This window comes from Lygodium microphyllum, chromosome 15 (assembly GCF_053477565.2).
Source record: "Lygodium microphyllum isolate KBCC chromosome 15, Lygodium_microphyllum_v1.1.10, whole genome shotgun sequence".
Taxonomy (NCBI): domain Eukaryota; kingdom Viridiplantae; phylum Streptophyta; class Polypodiopsida; order Schizaeales; family Lygodiaceae; genus Lygodium; species Lygodium microphyllum.
The window spans coordinates 65,445,443-65,465,492 of record NC_141149.1 but is presented as its reverse complement, the minus strand read 5'-3'; the positions used below and the strand labels follow the sequence as shown (position 1 = coordinate 65,465,492).

The 20,050-nt window shown below is 46.2% G+C and overlaps 1 protein-coding gene and 3 pseudogenes across 2 annotated transcripts in view; all 4 read left to right on the top strand.

The window, feature by feature from the left end:
• Positions 1–20,050, top strand: part of LOC148024620 (uncharacterized) — a 164,352-nt gene that overhangs the window by 130,221 nt on the left and 14,081 nt on the right. The window lies entirely within an intron of this gene.
• Positions 9,296–9,893, top strand: LOC148024623 (uncharacterized; annotated as a pseudogene).
• On the top strand, positions 9,893–10,763 carry LOC148024622 (uncharacterized; annotated as a pseudogene).
• Positions 12,008–20,040, top strand: LOC148024621 (uncharacterized; annotated as a pseudogene).

Below are 20,050 nucleotides of genomic sequence, written 5' to 3'. Positions count from 1 at the left end.
ACTCTCTCTAGCATAAACTCATTGTCCTCTATGTGGAGTGTTGTATTATCTGCATACTCTGAGTCTAACAACTCAGTCTCCTCTCTCACTGGAAGTCGGAGGCCATGTAATCCGCTCACACGTGACTTGAGGAAGTGAGACATCGCCTCTACAAAGAGTAGGAACAAGTATGGGGCCAGGGGGAAGCCCTGCCGGACTGATCTCTCCAGCCGAAACTTCTCCCCTCGCCTACCACCTATGAGAACCCTGCTGGTGGCCGATCTGTAAAGTACGGAGACCCTGCAAATCCAAGCCTGGGGGAAACCCAACCACACCATGGTGCTCTCTAGGAAATCCCAGTCCACCCTATCATAAGCTTTCTCAAAATCCAAGAGAAGTACAGCTAGTCTCTGCCCACTATGTTGAGCCCACTCTGTCGCCTCAAAGAAGGCGAATACATTGTCTAGGATGCTCCTATCTTGGACAAAGCTCTGATAAGGCTTGCCGAAATGTTGAGTTATTTGCAATCACACCTACTTCAGTCCCTTTGTGAGGAGCAGTGAGGGCTCAGGACGAGAATGAGGAGCAGTGAGGGCTCAGGACGAGAATCCATATGCACAGTAGGAGAAAGTACCACCACTCAATTCCTATAAAGCATTGTACTTGCACTCTTTTTCTAATGCAATGATAGTACTCTTTTCTTTCTAGTAAAGTGTCATGTCAGTGTCAATACACAAGATTGTGTTTATGAGTCCAAGTCTCAATCTTGGAACCTAATTCACTTGTGTAACAATTTGTCCTAGTCAAGGTCAATGTCTTCATGAGTTTCTTTTTCCTCTTTCAACCTCCATAGTTTCCGCATCTGCCATGCTCTAGATCTCGCGTATTTCACTGGTATCAGAGCTCAGTTGAGCATGGCCTAACTCTCCTTTCACTCCTCTCAGCTCCTTTCCATCTCTGCTCAGCTCAGTTTGAGTACTGGACCCTATCTCCAACTTCATTTGCATTTCTATCTTTAATGAAGCTTCCATGGCAGCCATAGCCAGCAGCACCCTGTCAGCTTGAAGCTTTCATATCTCTCTCCACAGGCCAAATCTCTTTGAACTTCCTTCTAGAGAAGTGTTTCTCTACTTCTAGAGCTCCTCCTTGGCACCTCAATCATTGAGATTGGGCAACTATAGCTTCAGCATTGCCTCTTTTCAGAGTTGCTGCCATAACCGTGTCTGTGGACAGCACCTACCTACCTCTGTTGGAGCAGCCATATCTCATCAACCAGGCCATATCTCTTCGAGCTTTCTTTTTGAGAGTTGTTCTTCAGGTCAAGGCGCAACTTCTTGGCACAAAAATCAAGGAGATTGATGCACACCATGCCCGGCATTTGCATTTTCCCAAATCTGGACGTAGTTTTGACAGCGACCACTTTGAAGGCTTAGATCTCTCAACTCGGCCAAAATGAGTACAAACCCTCTTAGGGGGAGTTAGACCAATTAGTGAGGGTCCTCCATCTCAAAGGGTTTGAGGAGATTCGACCTGTGGAGCTCGTGGGAGCTCATTTACCAGTCTCACTGGTCCCTGTTTTGACAGGATAGCCATAGCCAAACTTCACCAAGCTTAAAAATCTCATCATTTTCTCTCTTCTGCCACTGGAACAACCCACTGCCACTCAGACCTGAAGGTCCCAACATCAAATCAAGAAGGGGAAGATCTGGATCTGAAAGAACTTGAAGGATTTTGGCAGGTTTGAAAGACTTAGGGAAGAAACATAGTGTCTATTGACACTCATTTTTAGTGATCTAAACACTTGTGTCTCTTGACACATCTCAACCAACTCTTCTGCTGCTTAAATTTGATAAGTCTGAAGTTGATTTCTGCTGGTCTCTCAAGTTGAACATGGGCAAAGACTCTCCAACTTCCCATTTCAAAGGAGTCGGGTTTCATACCTGGTAGACCCGCATCAAACTGATCCTGATGAAGAAGGACCTCTGGGCCATTACCACTGGAAAAGAAAAGAAGCCTCGTGATGCGGATCTTGCTATCAATTGGCAAAAAAACGATGATAAGGCTCAAGCCATTATCAAACTGGAGCTAGATGATAGCTATATCCATCATGTGGATAATTGTGAGACTTCACAGGATACATGGAAGAGACTTGACACTTTGTTCGATGCACAGTCTAAATCATCAAAATATGGTCTCCTGATTGAAGGACTTCTAACCCAACTTGCAGGAATCAACATTAAAATGGAAGATGTTTGCATCGGTGTTCTACTTAAGAGTTTGCCTCCTGAATATAATAATGTATCAACAACTCTAATTAATATGCCAAACCTTGAACTTGTTGATATCCAAGTATCACTGTTAGAGGAGGAAAAGAAGCTAGAAACTAAGGAAGAACCAAGTACCTCTAGAGATGAGCATGCATTATATGTTGGCAACAGGTACAAAGGCAAGAAGGATCAGCTCTTTTGTGACTTCTGCAAAAGGACCGGGCACATTGAGAAGTTCTGCCACGCCAGAAAGAGGTCCCAAAAGGCCTATCTAGTTGCAGTCAAAGAAGAAGAAGAAAATGGAGCAAAGGAAGAAGAAGAAGAAGAAGACCACCAGGAGAAGGACAAACCTCATCAGTCCTTATATTCAGATAGACTTTTTTAGCTATGTATTTCCTAGCCCTAATGCCTCAAACATAAATTTGTAAACTCCTTAGTTATCCTTGTACTACACCCTCTGTACACTTTATGAGGTCCCTGCTACAGCCTCTGGATGCCCATCATGTTTGTGGTACCCACAGTTAGCCTTTTCTGCGACAGCCTCCAGTGTTTTTACCATGTTTATGGTATGCCCACACTTTGTAGGTGTTGCTTTCACTAAAGCCTCTACACACTTTGTACTTTTGGTTGTGATTGAGGAGGGGTGTTGAGATATTTGCAATCACACCTACTTCAGTCCCTTTGTGAGGAGCAGTGAGGGCTCAGGACCAGAATCCCATATGTATAGTAGGAGAAAGTATCACCACTCAATTCCTATAAAGCATTGTACTTGCACTCTTTTTCTAATGCAATGATAGTACTCTTTTCTTTCCAGTAAAGTGTCATGTCACTGTCAATACATAAGATTGTGTTTATGAGTCCAAGTCTCAATCTTAGAAACTAATTCACTTGTGTAGCAATTTGTCCTAGTCAAGGTCAATGTCTTCATGAGTTTCTTTTTCCTCTTTCAACCTCCATAGTTTCCGCATCTGACATGCTCTAGATCCCGCGTATTTCACATGGTATCAGAGCCAGGCATCACGTTGTCCGATCATTTGTCGTGAAGTGAAAATCTCCTGGAAGGCAATCAATAGGGGGTCCTTCACCACTTCCCAGTAGGTAGTGAAGAAGGCCTTAGAGAGGCCATCCTTTCCTGGGCATTTCTGCCCGTCTTGTGTATGGAAAGCCTCCTCTAGTTCCTTCTCTGCGAAGGGGGCTAGGAGGGAGCGTCCCATCTTCTTTGTGACAAGGGACGGGATGTGATCCCAGACCTGCTGTCTACATCGCTATCCTCTAGTTGAGGCTGTCTCCTACTGGAAAAGGCGTCTGTAGTAGTTGGTGGCAATCTCTATCACCTTGTCTGGGCTAGAACGAGTCCTCCCATACTGATCACGAAGGCTGCATATCTACTCTCTTGAGGTGCAAAGCTGGTGCACTTGGAAAACTCCGTGCACATCGTGTCCCCCTTCCGCACCCAGAAAGTTGCTGAGGTATGGAAAGAGAACTCCAAGCGCTTGTCCTCTAGGCCAGCAATGGCTGCTCGTACGCGCACCTCCTGTGCGTGGAGGGTGGGATCCCCTAGTGCCTCCTGTAATAATCTTTGCATGGCTGCAAGGTCCTGTCGGTGTGCTCTCTCCTCCTCCTAGCTCTGTTGCTTGGCCTGTACGGTTGCCTCCAGGTAGATACTGCTCGACTCGGCTAGGACCTCTGAAACCTTCTCTGCAATTTGGTCTTTCTTCCCCCACTCCGTTGTCCAAATCTACTCTATTTGTCTCGTCACCTCCTCCCTTCGATAGATCGAGTCAAGGATCCGATAGGATCATGTGTCTAGGGTAGATGCTGGGGGATCAAGTGTTAGGAGAACCGGTCAATGATCGGACAACGTGGTGCCTGCCAATTGCCCAATCTGGCCTCCACGAGAGCCTCCCCACTCTCCCATATAAAACCTGTCCAACCGCTCCTGCAGGACTTCACCTAGCTGCCTATATTCCCAAGAGAAGTCCAATGACCTCTCCCTCCTGTGGAAGGCAAGGTCTCTCCAGACATCACGTGCTCCTACTGCTAGTAGAAAGATCTCCCATGCTTCTTGCTCCTCCCCAGCCATGCCCTGGTAGTTTTTGCTTCTGCCTTGTTGGTCCTCCAAAGCCTCCAGGTTGTTGAAGTCTCCTCCAACGATCTAGGAGTCCACCTTTGGGAGTCCATCCGCGATCTCCACCCAAAACCTGCTGTGTGCCCTAACCTCCGTAGGGGGATAGACATTGAGGACTCCAAGGCACGAGTCCCCAATATCCAATCTGATCCATAGAATCTTCCTTGCCACTATCATCCTATGGTCTCGTACACAAGCGGTGAGACTCGGGCCAATAGAGGTGTATACGCCTCCACTCTCGCCGTGGGCACCTATGGCGTGGTCCCAGTAAGTGTGTGAGCTATTCAGGAATACCTTCTCCACCCGCTGGGCCTTGGTGGGAGTGAGCTTGTGCTCCTGTAGAAGTAAGATGTCGATCCGTCCAGCAAAGGCAAGCTGCAGCTCTTGCCGAACAATCAACTTCCTGGAACCACGTGCCCCATTGTAGTGGAGACTATTCACATTCCAGGATGCAAGGTGTAAGCTCATAGAGAAACTTGTGATTGACTGAACAGGCATCTGTTCGGTGTGGAGGCTGCTGATGAGGAGAAAAAACTATGGGGCATGCAAGTATGCTTTGCCGCAGGTCTGGATGGTGAACTCCAGTTCTCCATGGTGGCCCTCGGCTAGACCATAGGGGTGATAGATGCTCCAAGTGGTACTATCAATGTATCTATTAGCCATGCTGAGAGTTGTGACTCTGTACACTGGTAGAAACAGGCCGCCTGTGCCAGGGGCCACTCGATCACATCCCTCGGAGCTCTCCACTGTGGAGGGATCGAAAGATAATGCTCAAGTGTGGGACCTCGGTGCCAGCCCAACAGTTAATGTCCATCATGCAACCAGGCCACTACTGTGCAAACAATGCTAGTTCTTATTCTCCCATCCACTGGGAGGTGTGGTTCGCCACCTGACTCTTCAACTCCTCTATCTGTGTCATCGTCTAATCCCCTGAGTGAGAGCACTGAAGGAAAAAAAGCGTAGTTTGGTCCATTCGGTGGTGCTAGTAGATAGACCTTGCCCCTCCTTTGTAAACGCCCCGAACAACGTAGTATGCTTAATAATTATGATATTCGCTTGTTTTCGAGATTTAATATAAAAGAGAATGAACACTTAAAGCTGAAAATGAAAATTACTCACAAAATTACAGCCATGAAAATGTAAAAGTAATGGAGACAAGATTGAGGGTTGAAGATGGGCAACCCCCTCCCCGAAGGAATGTATTTCTGCTCAATCCAAGTCCCTTAGGGAAGAGCTCAGTTACAATCAACCTGAGAGTGAGGAGAAGTAATTCTCAATCTCACAAGATCATGCAAAGATGTACAAACACACATGCATTATCTATTATGCAATGATAAGAACCGATTTCTTTACAGTATGAGAGAAGAAAGAGGGGAAATCAGCCTTTCTTCATCGTTGATCAGCAATACATGGATAGGGCTTGCTTCTTGTTGCTAAAATGGAAGAAAGAGCTCGAGAAGGAGGTGCTGTAATGAATTTAGAGGCTTGCTGTCCTATAAAACAGCAGTGATAGAAGAGGGAATATGGAGGAATTTGATAATGGAGAAGTGGGGGAGGATGATGGGGATGGATGGGGCCAGTTTTTGGCTATCTGTGGTGCTCTACATGAGTTTATAGCAAAGAAAAATAATGCTGAATGAAGAAAAATGAGCTCTTATTTATAGGGGAGGGAAGAGCTAGTACAAAAGGGAAAAGTGGAGTAGCACAAGACAAGTGTCGAGCCACATGTCATGAGATGTGACAAGTGGTGGGACACTTGGAAACTTGTGTGACAAGTGTCTTGACACTTGTCTCTTCTCTATGGCCTTCCTTTTTGGGCTGAATACTGTCAAGAATAGAAACAACCAAATTTAGTAAGCACAGTCAGAGTACAGAATTTACTATTTTTAGAATGACATTCCTATTTTTTTAGGATTAGCATTTTTAGGCTAATTCGAGACTCCTAAAATTTAGGGATCTCCTAAAATTTAGGGACCCCCCCAATATGGGTGTCATATGAAAGATTTTTCCATGTATATCCCAAAAACGGTATCAGAATCTTCATGTGACTTTCCTATGCAAAGAAATGTGCATTTCAAGCTTTCAGTCCACACATGCACATTGTACAAGCATTTCATGATTATGCCATCTTGTTGATTGTAATTGTCTGTTCTGGCGGATCTAGCCCACACTTCAAGGCATCAATCCTTTCTGTGTGAGATTCTAACCCTGATATGCGTGAGTTCTGGTCATAGGCGCCCAATCGGGCCATATAGGTGGAAGTGTGAACTATCTTTTCTCTAACCCACCGCGTGGATCCACCATAACCTGTGACCACTCATCAGTGGCCAGCTCCAATGCACTTTTCTTTATATCTAATTAGTGCAAAGGAAACAAATTGAATAAATCATTATATAGACAAATTAATGAAAAAGGATACAAATTCTGTTTCTATAGAGTTGTGACATCCTTGACTTTCGAACCACGAAAATCCCCACCTCTAGAGGTAGTGGGAATTCTCTGCGTTCCGCAACTCTAAGGTAGGACCATGGGCCATTGTGGAAGAAATCCTGTGGCAATAGTTGCGCCTGTCTCGGAAAAGTGTGACGGGCGGCAGGGGTAGATGAGCTGGTGGCTATGTGGGAGGGGGAAGACTGCTGGTACAAGGAGGATGTAGGCGTGTGTGGCTCATCACCACTTGTGGGAGGAGGGGGGGTGGGTCTGGGGGGGATTACCTAAACCGGGTGTGGATCAGGGGGGGTGCTCGGTAGGGGAGGTGGTGGGGGGAATAGGATTGAGGGATGGTGGGATGGATGGAGATACGTGGCGGGTGTGGGGGGGGGGATTGGTGGCCGTGGAAGGGGGGGGTGTGGGCCAGGGTCAGTGGGCGGGGCATGGGATGTGGAGGGGGGGGGGTGGGTGTGGGGGCTGTGGGATCTTAGGTGAGGTAGTGTGTGGTGCGGGTGGTGGATGTGGGGTGGGGGACTGCAGTCCTGCTGGGTGGGGCAGGCTGCAGAGTGCTCTGCCGAGGGGGCGTCGCTCGCCCTCTTGCTCCCTGCTATCGAGGCTGTGTTTGAGGAGCTGGCGGCGGTCCCCTTGCTGTCTCCTTCTCTATCGTCTTTGGACCCGTGTGAAGCCGTCAGTGTTCGCCTGTGGGCCTGTCGGCGGAGCCGCCTTGGCTCCAAAACGCGTACAATCTGTTGCTTGATGCCCAAAGTCGTGGCAGCACAGGCACTGCCCTGGTTGCCCAGTCACAATGACCTGCTGCCTAAAGGAGTGACCTCCTCCCTTAATCTCCAAGAACTTTGGTATACTCTTTGTGTCTTTCACGGCCACTCGTACCTTTGGGACTCCTAGCTGTCACTGCATTTGCGAAGGAGGCAGGAAGAATTGTGCCGAAGAGGCGTCCAAAGTCCTCCACTAACTGGCGGTACTCTACCACCAGTTCGGGGAAAAGTAAGTTTACTGGATGTTTGAGAAATATGTTATGGAGCGCAAATGTCTCCACTGTGAAGCCGCTATACCAAGGAACCATGTAAATGATCCCCTTCATGGAGGCATAGGGTGCGCTCTCAACTAGCTCATGAGCTGCATCCGCAGAGGTGAGTCAAATCATGAAGATCCCTTGGTCCATGAGGACTGCCTCCGCGATCTGCGTTGTGCCAATGCGCAGCGTGGAGTGAAGCCAGTCTCACCATTGGGTCCTCGATGAGGAGTGCTCAACGACCTAACCAAAGATCGCTGTTTCTTTCAACTCTAGCTCTGTGGCACGGACGGCTAAGAGCTGTTCCTTAGAGAGGATAATGCGCAAGGTGTTTGACTGCAGGGCACTCGCAGAATGCACCGGTGTCTGACTAGAGGTTTCCATTGCGCGTCCCTGCTGAGAACTCGCCTATCACGTTGCTGTGCTACCGGAGGGGGGGGAGTTGTTGTGGGGAGAGGGAGCAACTGGAGGGGGGGGGGGAGAGGGGGGAATTGCTGTTTGTTTGTTTGTTTTTCTTTCTCTCTTTGCCCCGTCTCTCGCCTCGTCACTGCCCTCATCACCCCCCCCCGTCATTGCCTCGTCCGGCCTGCCCCGTCTCTCGCCTTGTCACTGCCCCATCACTGCCCCGTCCGGCCTGCCCTGTCTCTTGCCCCGTCACTGCCCCCGTCACCCCCCGTCATTGCCCTGTCCGGCCTACCCTGTCTCTCGCCCCTTCACTGTCTCCGTCACCCCTCCTCATTGCCTCGTTCGGCCTATCCTGTCTCTCACCCCGCCATTGCCCCGTCACCTTCCATCCCGGCCTGCCCCGTCTCTCGCCATCCCTCGTCACTGCTGGCTTGCCCCGTGTTTTTCTCTCTCTCACTGCCCCATCACTGCCCCCGTCACTGTCGACCATCACCCAGTCACTGCTGGCCATTACCCCCGTCACGTTAGACGTATTGCCGCCCGTCACATCACTGCCTCATCGACGATCAGTGCGCATGCCACCTATTACTGCCGCCACTGGCCCGTCACGGTTGTGATCACTGCGGTCTATCACTGCCGTCACTGCCCCGTTAGTCCACCACATCACTTGGCTGAACGTCCAATCACGTCACTGTCGGGAGACCATGTCACTGCCCTGGCCCATCTCTGCCGCGTCATTGTTCCTCACATATACTGAAATGGTTACCCTCTATTCTGAACTCTGAATCGAGCTCCCCCACAGGCCCAACACAACAAGACGGAGTTCGCCCCCAAAATGGAGAAGGTCCAGATAGAGCAGATGATTACCAATGCCATCAACAAAATCAAGGAGTACGACAACGGACTAAGCATAGTGAATAGGCAGCTGAACGAAAAGATTAAAAAGCTGGAATTGAAGATATAAGCCCAAAATGGGGAGATTCAATCACTTAGGCAGCTACTGACTGACATTCAACTCAGCCCCAAGCTAGAGGAAGGAGAAATTCAACTAGCATGACCGAGGAGCTCATCCGCATCAAAGAGGAAGTACAACTACTCCAAAAAAGGGAGACGACGAAGGAGGCTGTTTCTTGGGCAGAGATGCTCAAGAAAACCCAACAGCAAGTAGAGGAGGCGGAGCAATGGATTCAAATTGCAAAGAAGGGGAAACACCTAGCACACGCACCTACAACAACCATAATCAATGACACATTGGAGGAGGAACAAAAAAGGAAAATGAGAGCACTCTGTGTTTGGGTGACGGATGCATGAAAAAGTAGACGAGGACACCAAGGTGCTATACACGTTAATGAATATTAAGAAAGACACGCATGTCTCGGCTTGGAGAGTGGGCAAGAAAAGCACAGAAAGGGAGAGCTCAAAAGAGGGTGCACTCATTCTCCGCTTCCCCACCATGGAGGCTAGGAGAGACTTCCTAGCCCAACGCCGTACATTGAAGGGGACCGGTGTGTTTTTGGGTGACGATCTCACACCAACCCAACTAGCCCACATGAGGGAGTGCATGCCAAAAATTAAGGCAGCCAGGGAGGAGGGCAAACTCACCTTCTACAGAGGAGGGAGAGTGGTAGTCATGGAGAGGCGCCACAAATGATGGCGTGAGACCTATGGGACTAGCCTTGTAGTGGCAGTCTGAATTGTAATGGAGCCCTCTGATTGGATGTGGGAGCTTTTGAGGAGACATTCAGAGGGAGAGATATTGTGTTCTACTCAGAGACACATCAGGGGCCACATACTACACTTCCATGGGTGACAAGCTATAGGTGGGAGTCAGCTTGCAGGAAGGAGATGCGCACAGACCATAGTAATCGCGGGTTGAGAGGAGTGGCAATGTTAATCAGGGAGGAGCTACAACAGATGATCCAGGTAGTCCGCAGAGATGAGCAGGCCAGATACATGTGGGTGGAGTGTGAGGTGAGGAACGCACTTTGTATGTTGCCATATGCTATTTTCCCCCTATGACGTCCCGATACACCCTAGCCAAGGGACAATCACCATATGTGGCTTTGGATGAGGATATTTGGGAGTTCTCGAAGGAGGGAGAGGTTATCTTACTAGGAGACTTTAATGCCAGGACAGCCTCCCATTAGGTGTCTTTCTTTGATGCATCTGAGGAGATGCTACAGGAGCAGGATGTGTCAGAGCTACAGCTGGAGAGGTCATCTCAGGATATGGAAGAAGTCACCAAAATGGGAGATACCTTGTGGAGATGGGCACAACACACAGGTTGGCCATTCTCAATGGCCTGGCTAGATACCCCCTATCTGGTGCCTTCACATGTTATCCTCATCGACACAGTGCCAACACTATAGACTATATTCTTGCCCCATCGACGCTGATATCTCACATCCAGGACCTCTCAGTATCCCTACGCCTTCTTGGAGTTGCAGTGGATCATGCCTACCTATCATTCACCATCTATCTCCAATTCACTGACACGCAGACCCATCATGCAGCTCGTTGACACCCGAGATACCTCTTTTCCAGAGAGACAGAGGATACCTATGAGGCGGAGATCCTTAGATTGTTATATGATGCAGACCCCGACGTTCCATTACAGGAGCTGACTTAGCAGTTCAGTGAGGCCCTACACATCACTGCAGGTGTAGCCTTTCCACACTCACGACCCACACAGAGAGCCTCCACTGGGGGACACCTCGGAGCAGCTGGTATGATGATGAGTGCTGTGAGACTAGAGCATGGCTATAGAAAGATAGCATTGGGGTCCACTACCCACAGACAGGCATAGATACTCTTTAGACGCCTCACACGGTGGAAGAAGAGAACATTCTTGGCCCAGCTGGAGCGAGACCTATATTAGTTATTCTTGAGCCAGGACTCTTTTGAGGCTTGGAGGCTTTTCAGAGAGCATTGCCCGACCACACCTATTACGTCCACAGTTGTATGGGAGAGTATGCATCTAGTCTCTATACTGTGGAGGGTCATCCACCTCTTCCTGACCCACTTTAGCCTTGTCCAAAGACCACCACTTTCTTTACAGAAAGTAGGGTCCGAGAGGCCATTGACAGACTTAGCAGAGGAAAGGCACAAGATCATGATGGACTAGTAGCCGAGCACTTGATCCATGCTAGAGATTTGGTGGCAGGATTCCTAGCTTACATGTTTAATAGAGCCATGTGTGAAGGCCTACCAAAAAGTTGGAGCATGAACACTATTGTGCGAGTCCTCAAGTCAGGGGACCCTACTCTACCTAGTAACTATCGGACTATCATGGTTAGGCATACATTGGCTAAGTTATATGCTTCCATCCTTGAGCATGAGTTAAAGCACAGGGACAGGCTTGCTTTAGGAGAGGCTTCTCCACATTGGATCACATCCTCACACTCAGAGCGATCATTGAGGAGGGAAGGGCCCATGGTCGACGGACCTACTGCTGCTTTGTGGACTTCCGCAAAGCCTTTGACATAGTACCGAGAGACAGGCTGATACATAGATTGCATGCCATGGGAGTACCGAAAGAGCTCAGTTGGGGTATTTTGGCACTGTATGAGAGAGTTGTGGGCAGAGTCCAGACACCTGAGGGCTTTTCAGCACCTATTTACTCCACCATTGGGGTGAAGCAGGGATGCCCCCTCTCTCCGACATTATTTGGCCTATACATTGATGGGATTGCTGATTACATTTCACATGAAGGAGATAGAGGAGCTCCACTAGCTGGCACTTGGATACCTCTCCTATTGTATGCAGATGACATTGTATTGATAGCTGACTCTCCAGAGGGCCTATAGAGACACTTGGAGGCACTACACTCCTATACTTTGGATAGTGGGCTTTCAGTGAACCTTGGTAAAACCAAGGTGATGGTATTTAATACTACACCACAGTGGGTCAGGAGATCAACACCTAAATTCATATATGGATCTAAGGAGCTTGAGTATGTGGATTCTTATACATACCTGGGAGTCTTATTCACAGGGCCCACCTTTTCTATGCGAGAGGCAGTAGACACTAGACTGACTCGCGGATACACATCACTAGGTGGTTTGGAGAGGATGTGCTCACAGGTGCAATTCCAAGAACCCCGCACCAAGCTATGGCTCTTCGATACATTGGTCACATCCACACTACTTTATGGAGTACAGATATGGGGGCCCAATCTTGACCACCGTAGCAGATCAAGGCTCAGTTATGACGGATGGAGGTCGATGGAGAAACCCCGAGTGTCCATGATATCCAGGATGATCAGATGTAAGGCCTCAGTGCCACATGAGATCATCAGAGTCGAGCTAGCAGCTACACCGATTGTGGTAGAGGCCCTCACCCGATCGGTCACATACATACATAGCCTATGGGACTTACCCACACACAGGTATGCACGGTTGACCCTTGAGTCCTCCAGGCAGCTTGCCAGAGAGGGTAATACTTCATGTTGGTATGCACAGATATCAGCCTGGTTTGAGCTGCATGGCTTTAGCATGGACAAGTTGCCCCCCTTCTAGTACTCCCCTGATGCACCATCTCTTGACATGAGTAGGTTAGAGATTCGCAAGATCATCAGAATGGATCTTACCCAGTTGGATATTAGGCGGACATGGTTGATGCCAGGGCAGGAGCTAGGGACAAAGATAGCTTTCTACCGCGAGCATTTCCTTCATACTATAGATGATGGATTTATTGCTCGCCCCAGATACATGGACACCCACCTTTCCCATGGGATCAGATGTACTATTGGCTAGTTGTGCACCTCACATCAGCTAGAGGTTGAGACTGGCAAATATAGATCCATCCCATTAGAGGAGCGCATATGCCAGATATGCCAATTAGAGCGAGAGATAGAGGAGCATTATATCTGCCGCTGCCTAGCGTATTATGAGGTCCGTGGTCATTTCCACTGTCTTTTTAGAGACGGATTTGGACCACTATCCAGAATCATGGATTTTACCGATCAGCGATGACTTGGCCTCTTTCTTCTTGAGATACGACGGGCTTGTGACATGTGCTGTTGTAGTCGCCTGATGGCGATTCAATGAAGAAACTGATATGATGAGGAGAACGGAAGACCACACAATCCGATTCTCAATAGGGGCACGAGATATGTTTTTCCTCCCAGCCTTGCCTAGTTAATTGCTAGCAACTCCCAAAATGATCCGATTTCCAGCCGTCACTTCTTGGTGAGTCCTACTATTCCTGGACTCTCTTTAATTCTAGGCTCCCCTAAACCCCGTTCACGTGCCCAAGGCCCCCGGACGGTTATTCCTTGTGCTTGTTTTCCGTAATTTAATGTTGTTAATATAACATTTCCTCCCCCTTAAGAATCGGTTTCGTCCTCGAAAACGATACTTGGAAGGTCTAACTGTAAATTGGGAAAGCTTTTTCTTAGGGTACTTACTCGCTCCCATGTTGAGCTTTCTTCTGAGCAATCTTTCCACTTGACCAAACATTCTTGATAAATAGTATTCCTTGTTCGTCTGTTACGAACATTTAATATTCTTTCTGGTTCATGTGGATTAGATTGGTCATCTAATAGCTCCTCAATGTTATCATTTAAGATTAAATTATCCAAATCACCCAGCTTCTTCCTTAACTTACTCACATGAAAAACTGGATGTATTTTACTACCAATAGGTAGTTGGAGCTTGTAAGCCCATTCTCCCACCTTTTTAAGTATTGTGAAAGGACCACAATACTTGGGTGAAAGCTTTGGACATTGTCCCGTTTTCATGGTTTTAGTTTGTTCAAGTACTTTAAGATAGACCAATTCTCCTTCTTCAAAGGAGACGTCTCTTCGGTGAGGATCTGCATAAGCTCTAGCTCGATTTTGAGCTTTCTTAATATTTTCTTGAGCAAATTTTAACATACTATTCATATCCTCCAAAAAGTCCTTGGCTGCCTGAACCTTTTCCTTATGCAGTCCTACTGCATGAGGAGGTCTGGGCTGAAACCCATACATTAACATAAATGGACTATACCCAGTGGAAGAGTGCTTGGCACTATTATATGCAAACTCTGCTATCGGTAGATACTCTTCCCAATTAGTTTGCCTTTTACTTACATATGCCCTAAGCATATCTTCAAGGATTTGGTTAACCCTTTCAGTTTGCCGATCAGTTTGCGGGTGATCCGCCGTATTCATGCTAAGTTTAGTATCCAACTTTCTAAATACCGCACACCAAAATTGACTATCAAATTTTCTATCCCGATCAGAAACTATATTTACCGGAAGGCCATACAATCGGTATATGTTCTCTACGAACAATCTAGCCAATTCTGGTGTTTTAACATCAGTTGAAGTTGGAATGAACCTAGCCATTTTGGTTAACCTATCCACAATCACCCACACAGAGTTGTGCCCTCTCTGTGTTCTGGGTAATGCAACAATAAAATCCATGGAGATACTCTTCCATTTTCTTGAAGGAATCTCTAATGGATGGAGAAGTCCTCCCATTTTCAATCTTTCAGCTTTATTAACTTGGCATTTATTACATTTGACCACATAGTCAAGGACGTCCTTATTCATTCCAGGCCAATAGAGCTGCCTTTTAATAAGATTGTAAGTCTTATTAACTCCTGGATGTCTCGCGCTAGGGGTATCATGACACTCAAAGAGTATCTGGCGCCTTATTTCTTTATCTTTCGGGACACATACCCTACCCTTGTAGAGTAAATAACCATTATCAATGGTAAAATTCTTCCACTTGAATCTGGTTTGAGCAACCCCTGATGCTCCATTTCCTTTTTGAACATCCTCAGATATTCCTTCCTCAGTAGAGGCACTTTCATTTGGATCCCCATTTTTTATTGCTTCCCATATGTTGGAATATGCCGGATCAACCTGACATTTCCCTTTTAAAGATTCAAGAAAGTTGGAAGTGAACTGAGTAAAACTCAATTCATTTATGATGGGCATTCTGTTGAGTGCATCAGCTACTATATTATACTTCCCTTTCCTATATCTGATCTCATAGTCGAACTCTTGGAGGAGTTCGGCCCATGTGGCTTTATGCCCTTGTAGATCCGGTTGGTCATTAAGCCACTTAATGCTTTCATGATCCGACAAGATCAAAAGTTTGGCACCGTACAAATAGTGCCTCCATTTCTTCATTGCATGTACTATTGCATACAACTCCCTCTCATAAATAGAATAATTCTGTTTTGCACGGTCTAATTTCTTGCTTTCAAAAGCAACTGGTCGACCTTCTTGTAATAAGGCCGCGCCTATCGCCTTATCACTGGCATCGGCTTCAACCACAAATGGTTTATTGGGATCCACAATTAATAGTAATGGAGCTGTAGCAATAGCTACCTTAAGTTTTTGCAAACTTTCATTTTGGTCTGTTCCCCAATTAAAGCTCTTTCCTTTCCCTTTAAGTTGGTCTGTCATTGGAACAACTATTTTGGCATAATCTCGAATGAATCTACGATAAAACCCAGATAAACCTAGGAAGATCTGCAGCTCTTCCAGGTTCATTGGAGATGGCCATTCAATAATTGCCCTTACTTTGTCTGGATCCATCTTGATTCCCTCTTTCGAGATAATATGCCCTAAATATTTGACCTCTTGTGCGAAGAATTCACATTTAGTTTTCTTCGCATAAAGGGAATGTGTTCTTAACAGTTGGAATACGAATTGTAAGTGTTCCAAATGTTCTTCTCTTGATTTACTAAAGATCAAGATATCATCCAAGAAGACTACTACAAAATGTTCTAGATAGGGCCATAACACAATATTCATCAGCTTCATAAAAGTAGCTGGTGCATTAGTGAGGCCAAAAGGCATCACCAAAAAATCATAATGCCCATATCTAGTACGAAATGCTATCTTAGGAACATCTTGTGCCTTAATTCTTACTTGGTGATAGCCTGATCTTAAATCTATCTTTGTGAAAAATTTTGCCCCTTGTAATTGATAAAAAAGATCTTCCATTCTGGGCATAGGAAATTTATTCTTCACCGTTATTTTATTAAGTGCTCTATAATCAACACAAAGTCGCATAGAACCATCTTTTTTCTTTACTAATAAAATTGGTGAAGCCCAAGGTGAATTACTGGGTTGTATAAACCCTTTATCAAGGTAATTCTTAATTTGTCTTTCAACTTCTTGGTGCTGTGTTTCACTTAATTTATACGGTGATTTAGAAATAGGGTGTGTATCCTTATTTGTGTCAATTGGGTGATTTATATCACCCCTATCTGGTGGAAGGCCACTTGGTAAATCAGAAGGAAACACATCTTTAAATTCATCTAACAAACTACTTAATTCATTATTTGCATTCAACTCACAAACATAAGAAAATTGTTGCTTTATATTACAGAAAGTAAAAGTGTTTTGTACAGGAAGAGACCATAACATATATACCTCACAAGCTTCCTTCTTTATCAGCTTCTGAACCTCAGTGGAACACAACAAAGGATTATCAGATACTTCATGTTCACCTTGAATCACAAAAGTCTTACCATCCCTTTCAAATTCCAGTGTATTATGATGATAACTACGTTTTAAGGATGGTTCCAATCCCCATAGCCACTCCCTCCCTAAAGCAATAGCTTTTCTTTTTTGGCCTTAACAAAGTCATCTGGACTTAACTTTGGCCTTACATATTGTTTCTTTTAAAAAGGTTGCTTCTTGCTCTTAAAAAATGGCATTTTCCTTTTTAAATTTGCCTACAAATTTTGAGGTTTCTAATTCCTTAGACTTGGGCTCTGTATGAGTGAGACTAGTGAGTGTACCTGGACGCATACTATCTTCATTGATTAATGCAAATTTAATTGCCTCTTCCAGCGTCTTAGGTGAACTCATTTTTACTTCCTTTTTACAGGCCTTATCTAGTTTCCTAATGAATCCTCTTGTCTTTTGAAATTCATCTATTCCTTCCAATTTGAGGATTATCTCACGATATTCCTCCAAATATGTCAGCAGGGGTCTTTCCTTTTGTCTGACATAATCCCAATCTTCCCAATTTCTTTCCATTTCATTTTCAGGAAGGAATTCTTTCAAAAAGACGGATTCAAATTGAGCCCAAGTTTCAGGTATTTTATTTGCCTCCTTTAAAGTTCGCCACCATTTATATGCCTTTGGCCCTAAAGTTAAACTGGCCTCCAGCGCTTGGAGATGTGGTGGAGTATTTTTAAGTTTGTGTAAATCTTCCCATTTTTGGAGAAAATTAAAGATAGTGTTTTTATTTCTATCTTTTTCCTCCCTGTGAAACTGAGGGGGTTTCATATCTTTTAGAACTGGATTATCCCTCAACTTGTGGTGGGGTTCCTTAGGATCTTGCATAGTCACATCTAAATCTTTCGATGAAGATGGGATATCCGAGGTTTCTATCTTATTTTTATCCCTTTCTAGTAATAAAGTTAATTGAGATTTTATTTCAGTGAGTGTTTGAGTTAAAAATTCCATTTGAACCCCCTGTGCCTGCACACGAGTAGTTAGATCATCAAATTGTTCTCGTGTGGCAAAGAATTCTTCTCACTGTTCTTCTTGCATCTCCGTTTCATGGGGATCTACCATAGGGTGGTCCTCAGAACTAGAACCTTCCATTACTCCTTTCCCTTTTTCTGCCATTAATACACTGGAATTGGAAAGCAAAGATAAGAAATTTGCGTACAAAGTAAAGTACTTCCCTGGTTATAATGACAGGGCAACTGTTGCTGGTTTTGTTAATAAGCCCGAAGAGTGAGGGATAATTTATCTTCCCGAACTGAGCCGATCACGCTGAAAATGAAGCTTATTGGCAGAAACGGCTAGTAAGGAGGGGACTAAATATTCCCCTTCTTAATGGTCACGCGAACCATCAGTATGTCTTCTATGTATGAAACAGGTCTGACTGACTTTAGGCGGTTGGTGATGGGTTTGACTACCGTTGTATTACTGTTCTCTGAAACAGTCGTGTATGTCGTGTGACATGTAGGATACCGTCTCACACTGTATGTCTCCCTGTGGCGAGTTATAACAGATGACGGGTGACGTGTCCGTCTTCACGACAGTCCCATATAACATATGGAGTACCATCAAGTCGCCTGACCCTCCCCTTAGTTGCCTGACCCTCAGGCAATAAGACGCCAAAAAAAAACCTTCGTGAATAACTGACGAAATCAGGACTTGTTGTAGTCGCCTGATGGCGATTCAATGAAGAAACTGATATGATGAGGAGAACGGAAGACCACACAGTCCGATTCTCAATAGGGGCACGAGATACGTTTTTCCTCCTAGCCTTGCCTAGTTAATTGCTAGCAACTCCCAGAACGATCCGATTGCCAGCCGTCACTTCTTGGTGAGTCCTACTATTCCTGGACTTTCTTTAATTCTAGGCTCCCCTAAACCCCGTTTGGGCGCCCAAGGCCCTCGGACGGTCATCCCTCGTGCCTGTTTCCTGTAATTTAATGTTGTTAATATAACATGTGCCTCAAGAGTACAGCTACTCCAGGACACAGAGACCCTCCATAGAGGCAGCTCACGGACTTCTTTGCAAAGGAGACTCAGAAGACTTCAATACAGTTACAGCCACAGTCCACACATAGACAAGGAGTACTGATTGATCGAGTCGTTCAGCTTAGCCGATCCAGACATCCTAGGCCTCGACACAGTTATTGGCGACACCTTCATAGGCGGATACAGGGGATTATTGCTCGGGCTAGAGCTAGGCCCTCCATACCCACATGAGATTGTACCATTTGGAGCTCATTGTTACTAGATAGAGCTCTATGTTTTACACATAGGCATAGTTTCCTTTCTTATTTTGCTTTGTGCTACATATTTTGCCTAGACAGTTGTACCATCATGCACATGATAGTAACTCATGGTCTCATAGGTCTTTTTGGCCTTTTGTAGACGTTAATATATCATGTCATTTCATTTCTTTGGCGGGGGGGGGGGGGGGGGGATAGTAGGGCGGCACGGGGGAGAGTTGGTAGGGCAGATGCGTTTTTGGGCCGCGGCAGGGCGACGACGGGGTAGGCATCACTAGGCGGAGGCGACGGGCAGGGGCCAGGGGGCGATGTGCACAGGCGGGGATGATGGCCAGGGGGCGGGGGCAGAGGCGGGTGCGGATCAGGGGGCGGGGGTGGAGGCCACAGGTGGGATGATGGCCAGGGGGTGGGGCGACGGGCCATAGGCGGGGGCCAAGGCGGGGCCGCAGGTGGGGCACCAGCGAAGGTGATGGGCAGGGGTGGGCATGAGGGAACAGTTGGGAGGCGGGGGTAGCAGGCGACGCGACGGCAGCAATGAACTAAAAGTCTAGGGAGTTTTGATTGCAGAACTAGAGAAATGGGATCATTTTGGGTGGTATGTTGCTTGATCTGCAAACAGCTCAAGATTCTGCCATCTAATGCTGGTTTGGTCTGATGGTTCTTGAAATTTTATGTGCTGCAGTTAGTTTATCACCTGATGTTGTTCATGAAGATGTTATCAATAAAGAAAACGTGGGAGAGAGCACCGAAATATTAGAATGGCATTTGTCCTAATTTGCGTAGCTCTTCTGTGTGGAATGTATGCCCTCTGCATGTGTTTTCCTTCATTTAGCCTCCAGCATTTATTTAGGTTTTCCAGTTCCTGGGATAGGCACTTTTGACAGCCTTGCTTTGTTTCTCAGATTGATAGATTTAATAAGCTCTGCCTTGTTGATACCTTTTCTGTAGGCTCTTCATTTTATATGCTTGAAAGCATTTTTGCTAAACAAGTCGCGGTGATAGATTTAATAAGCTCTACCTTGTTGATACTTTTTCTGTAGGTTCTTCATTTTATTTTCTTGAAAGCATTTGTGTTAAACAAGTCATGGTGATAATCTGTTT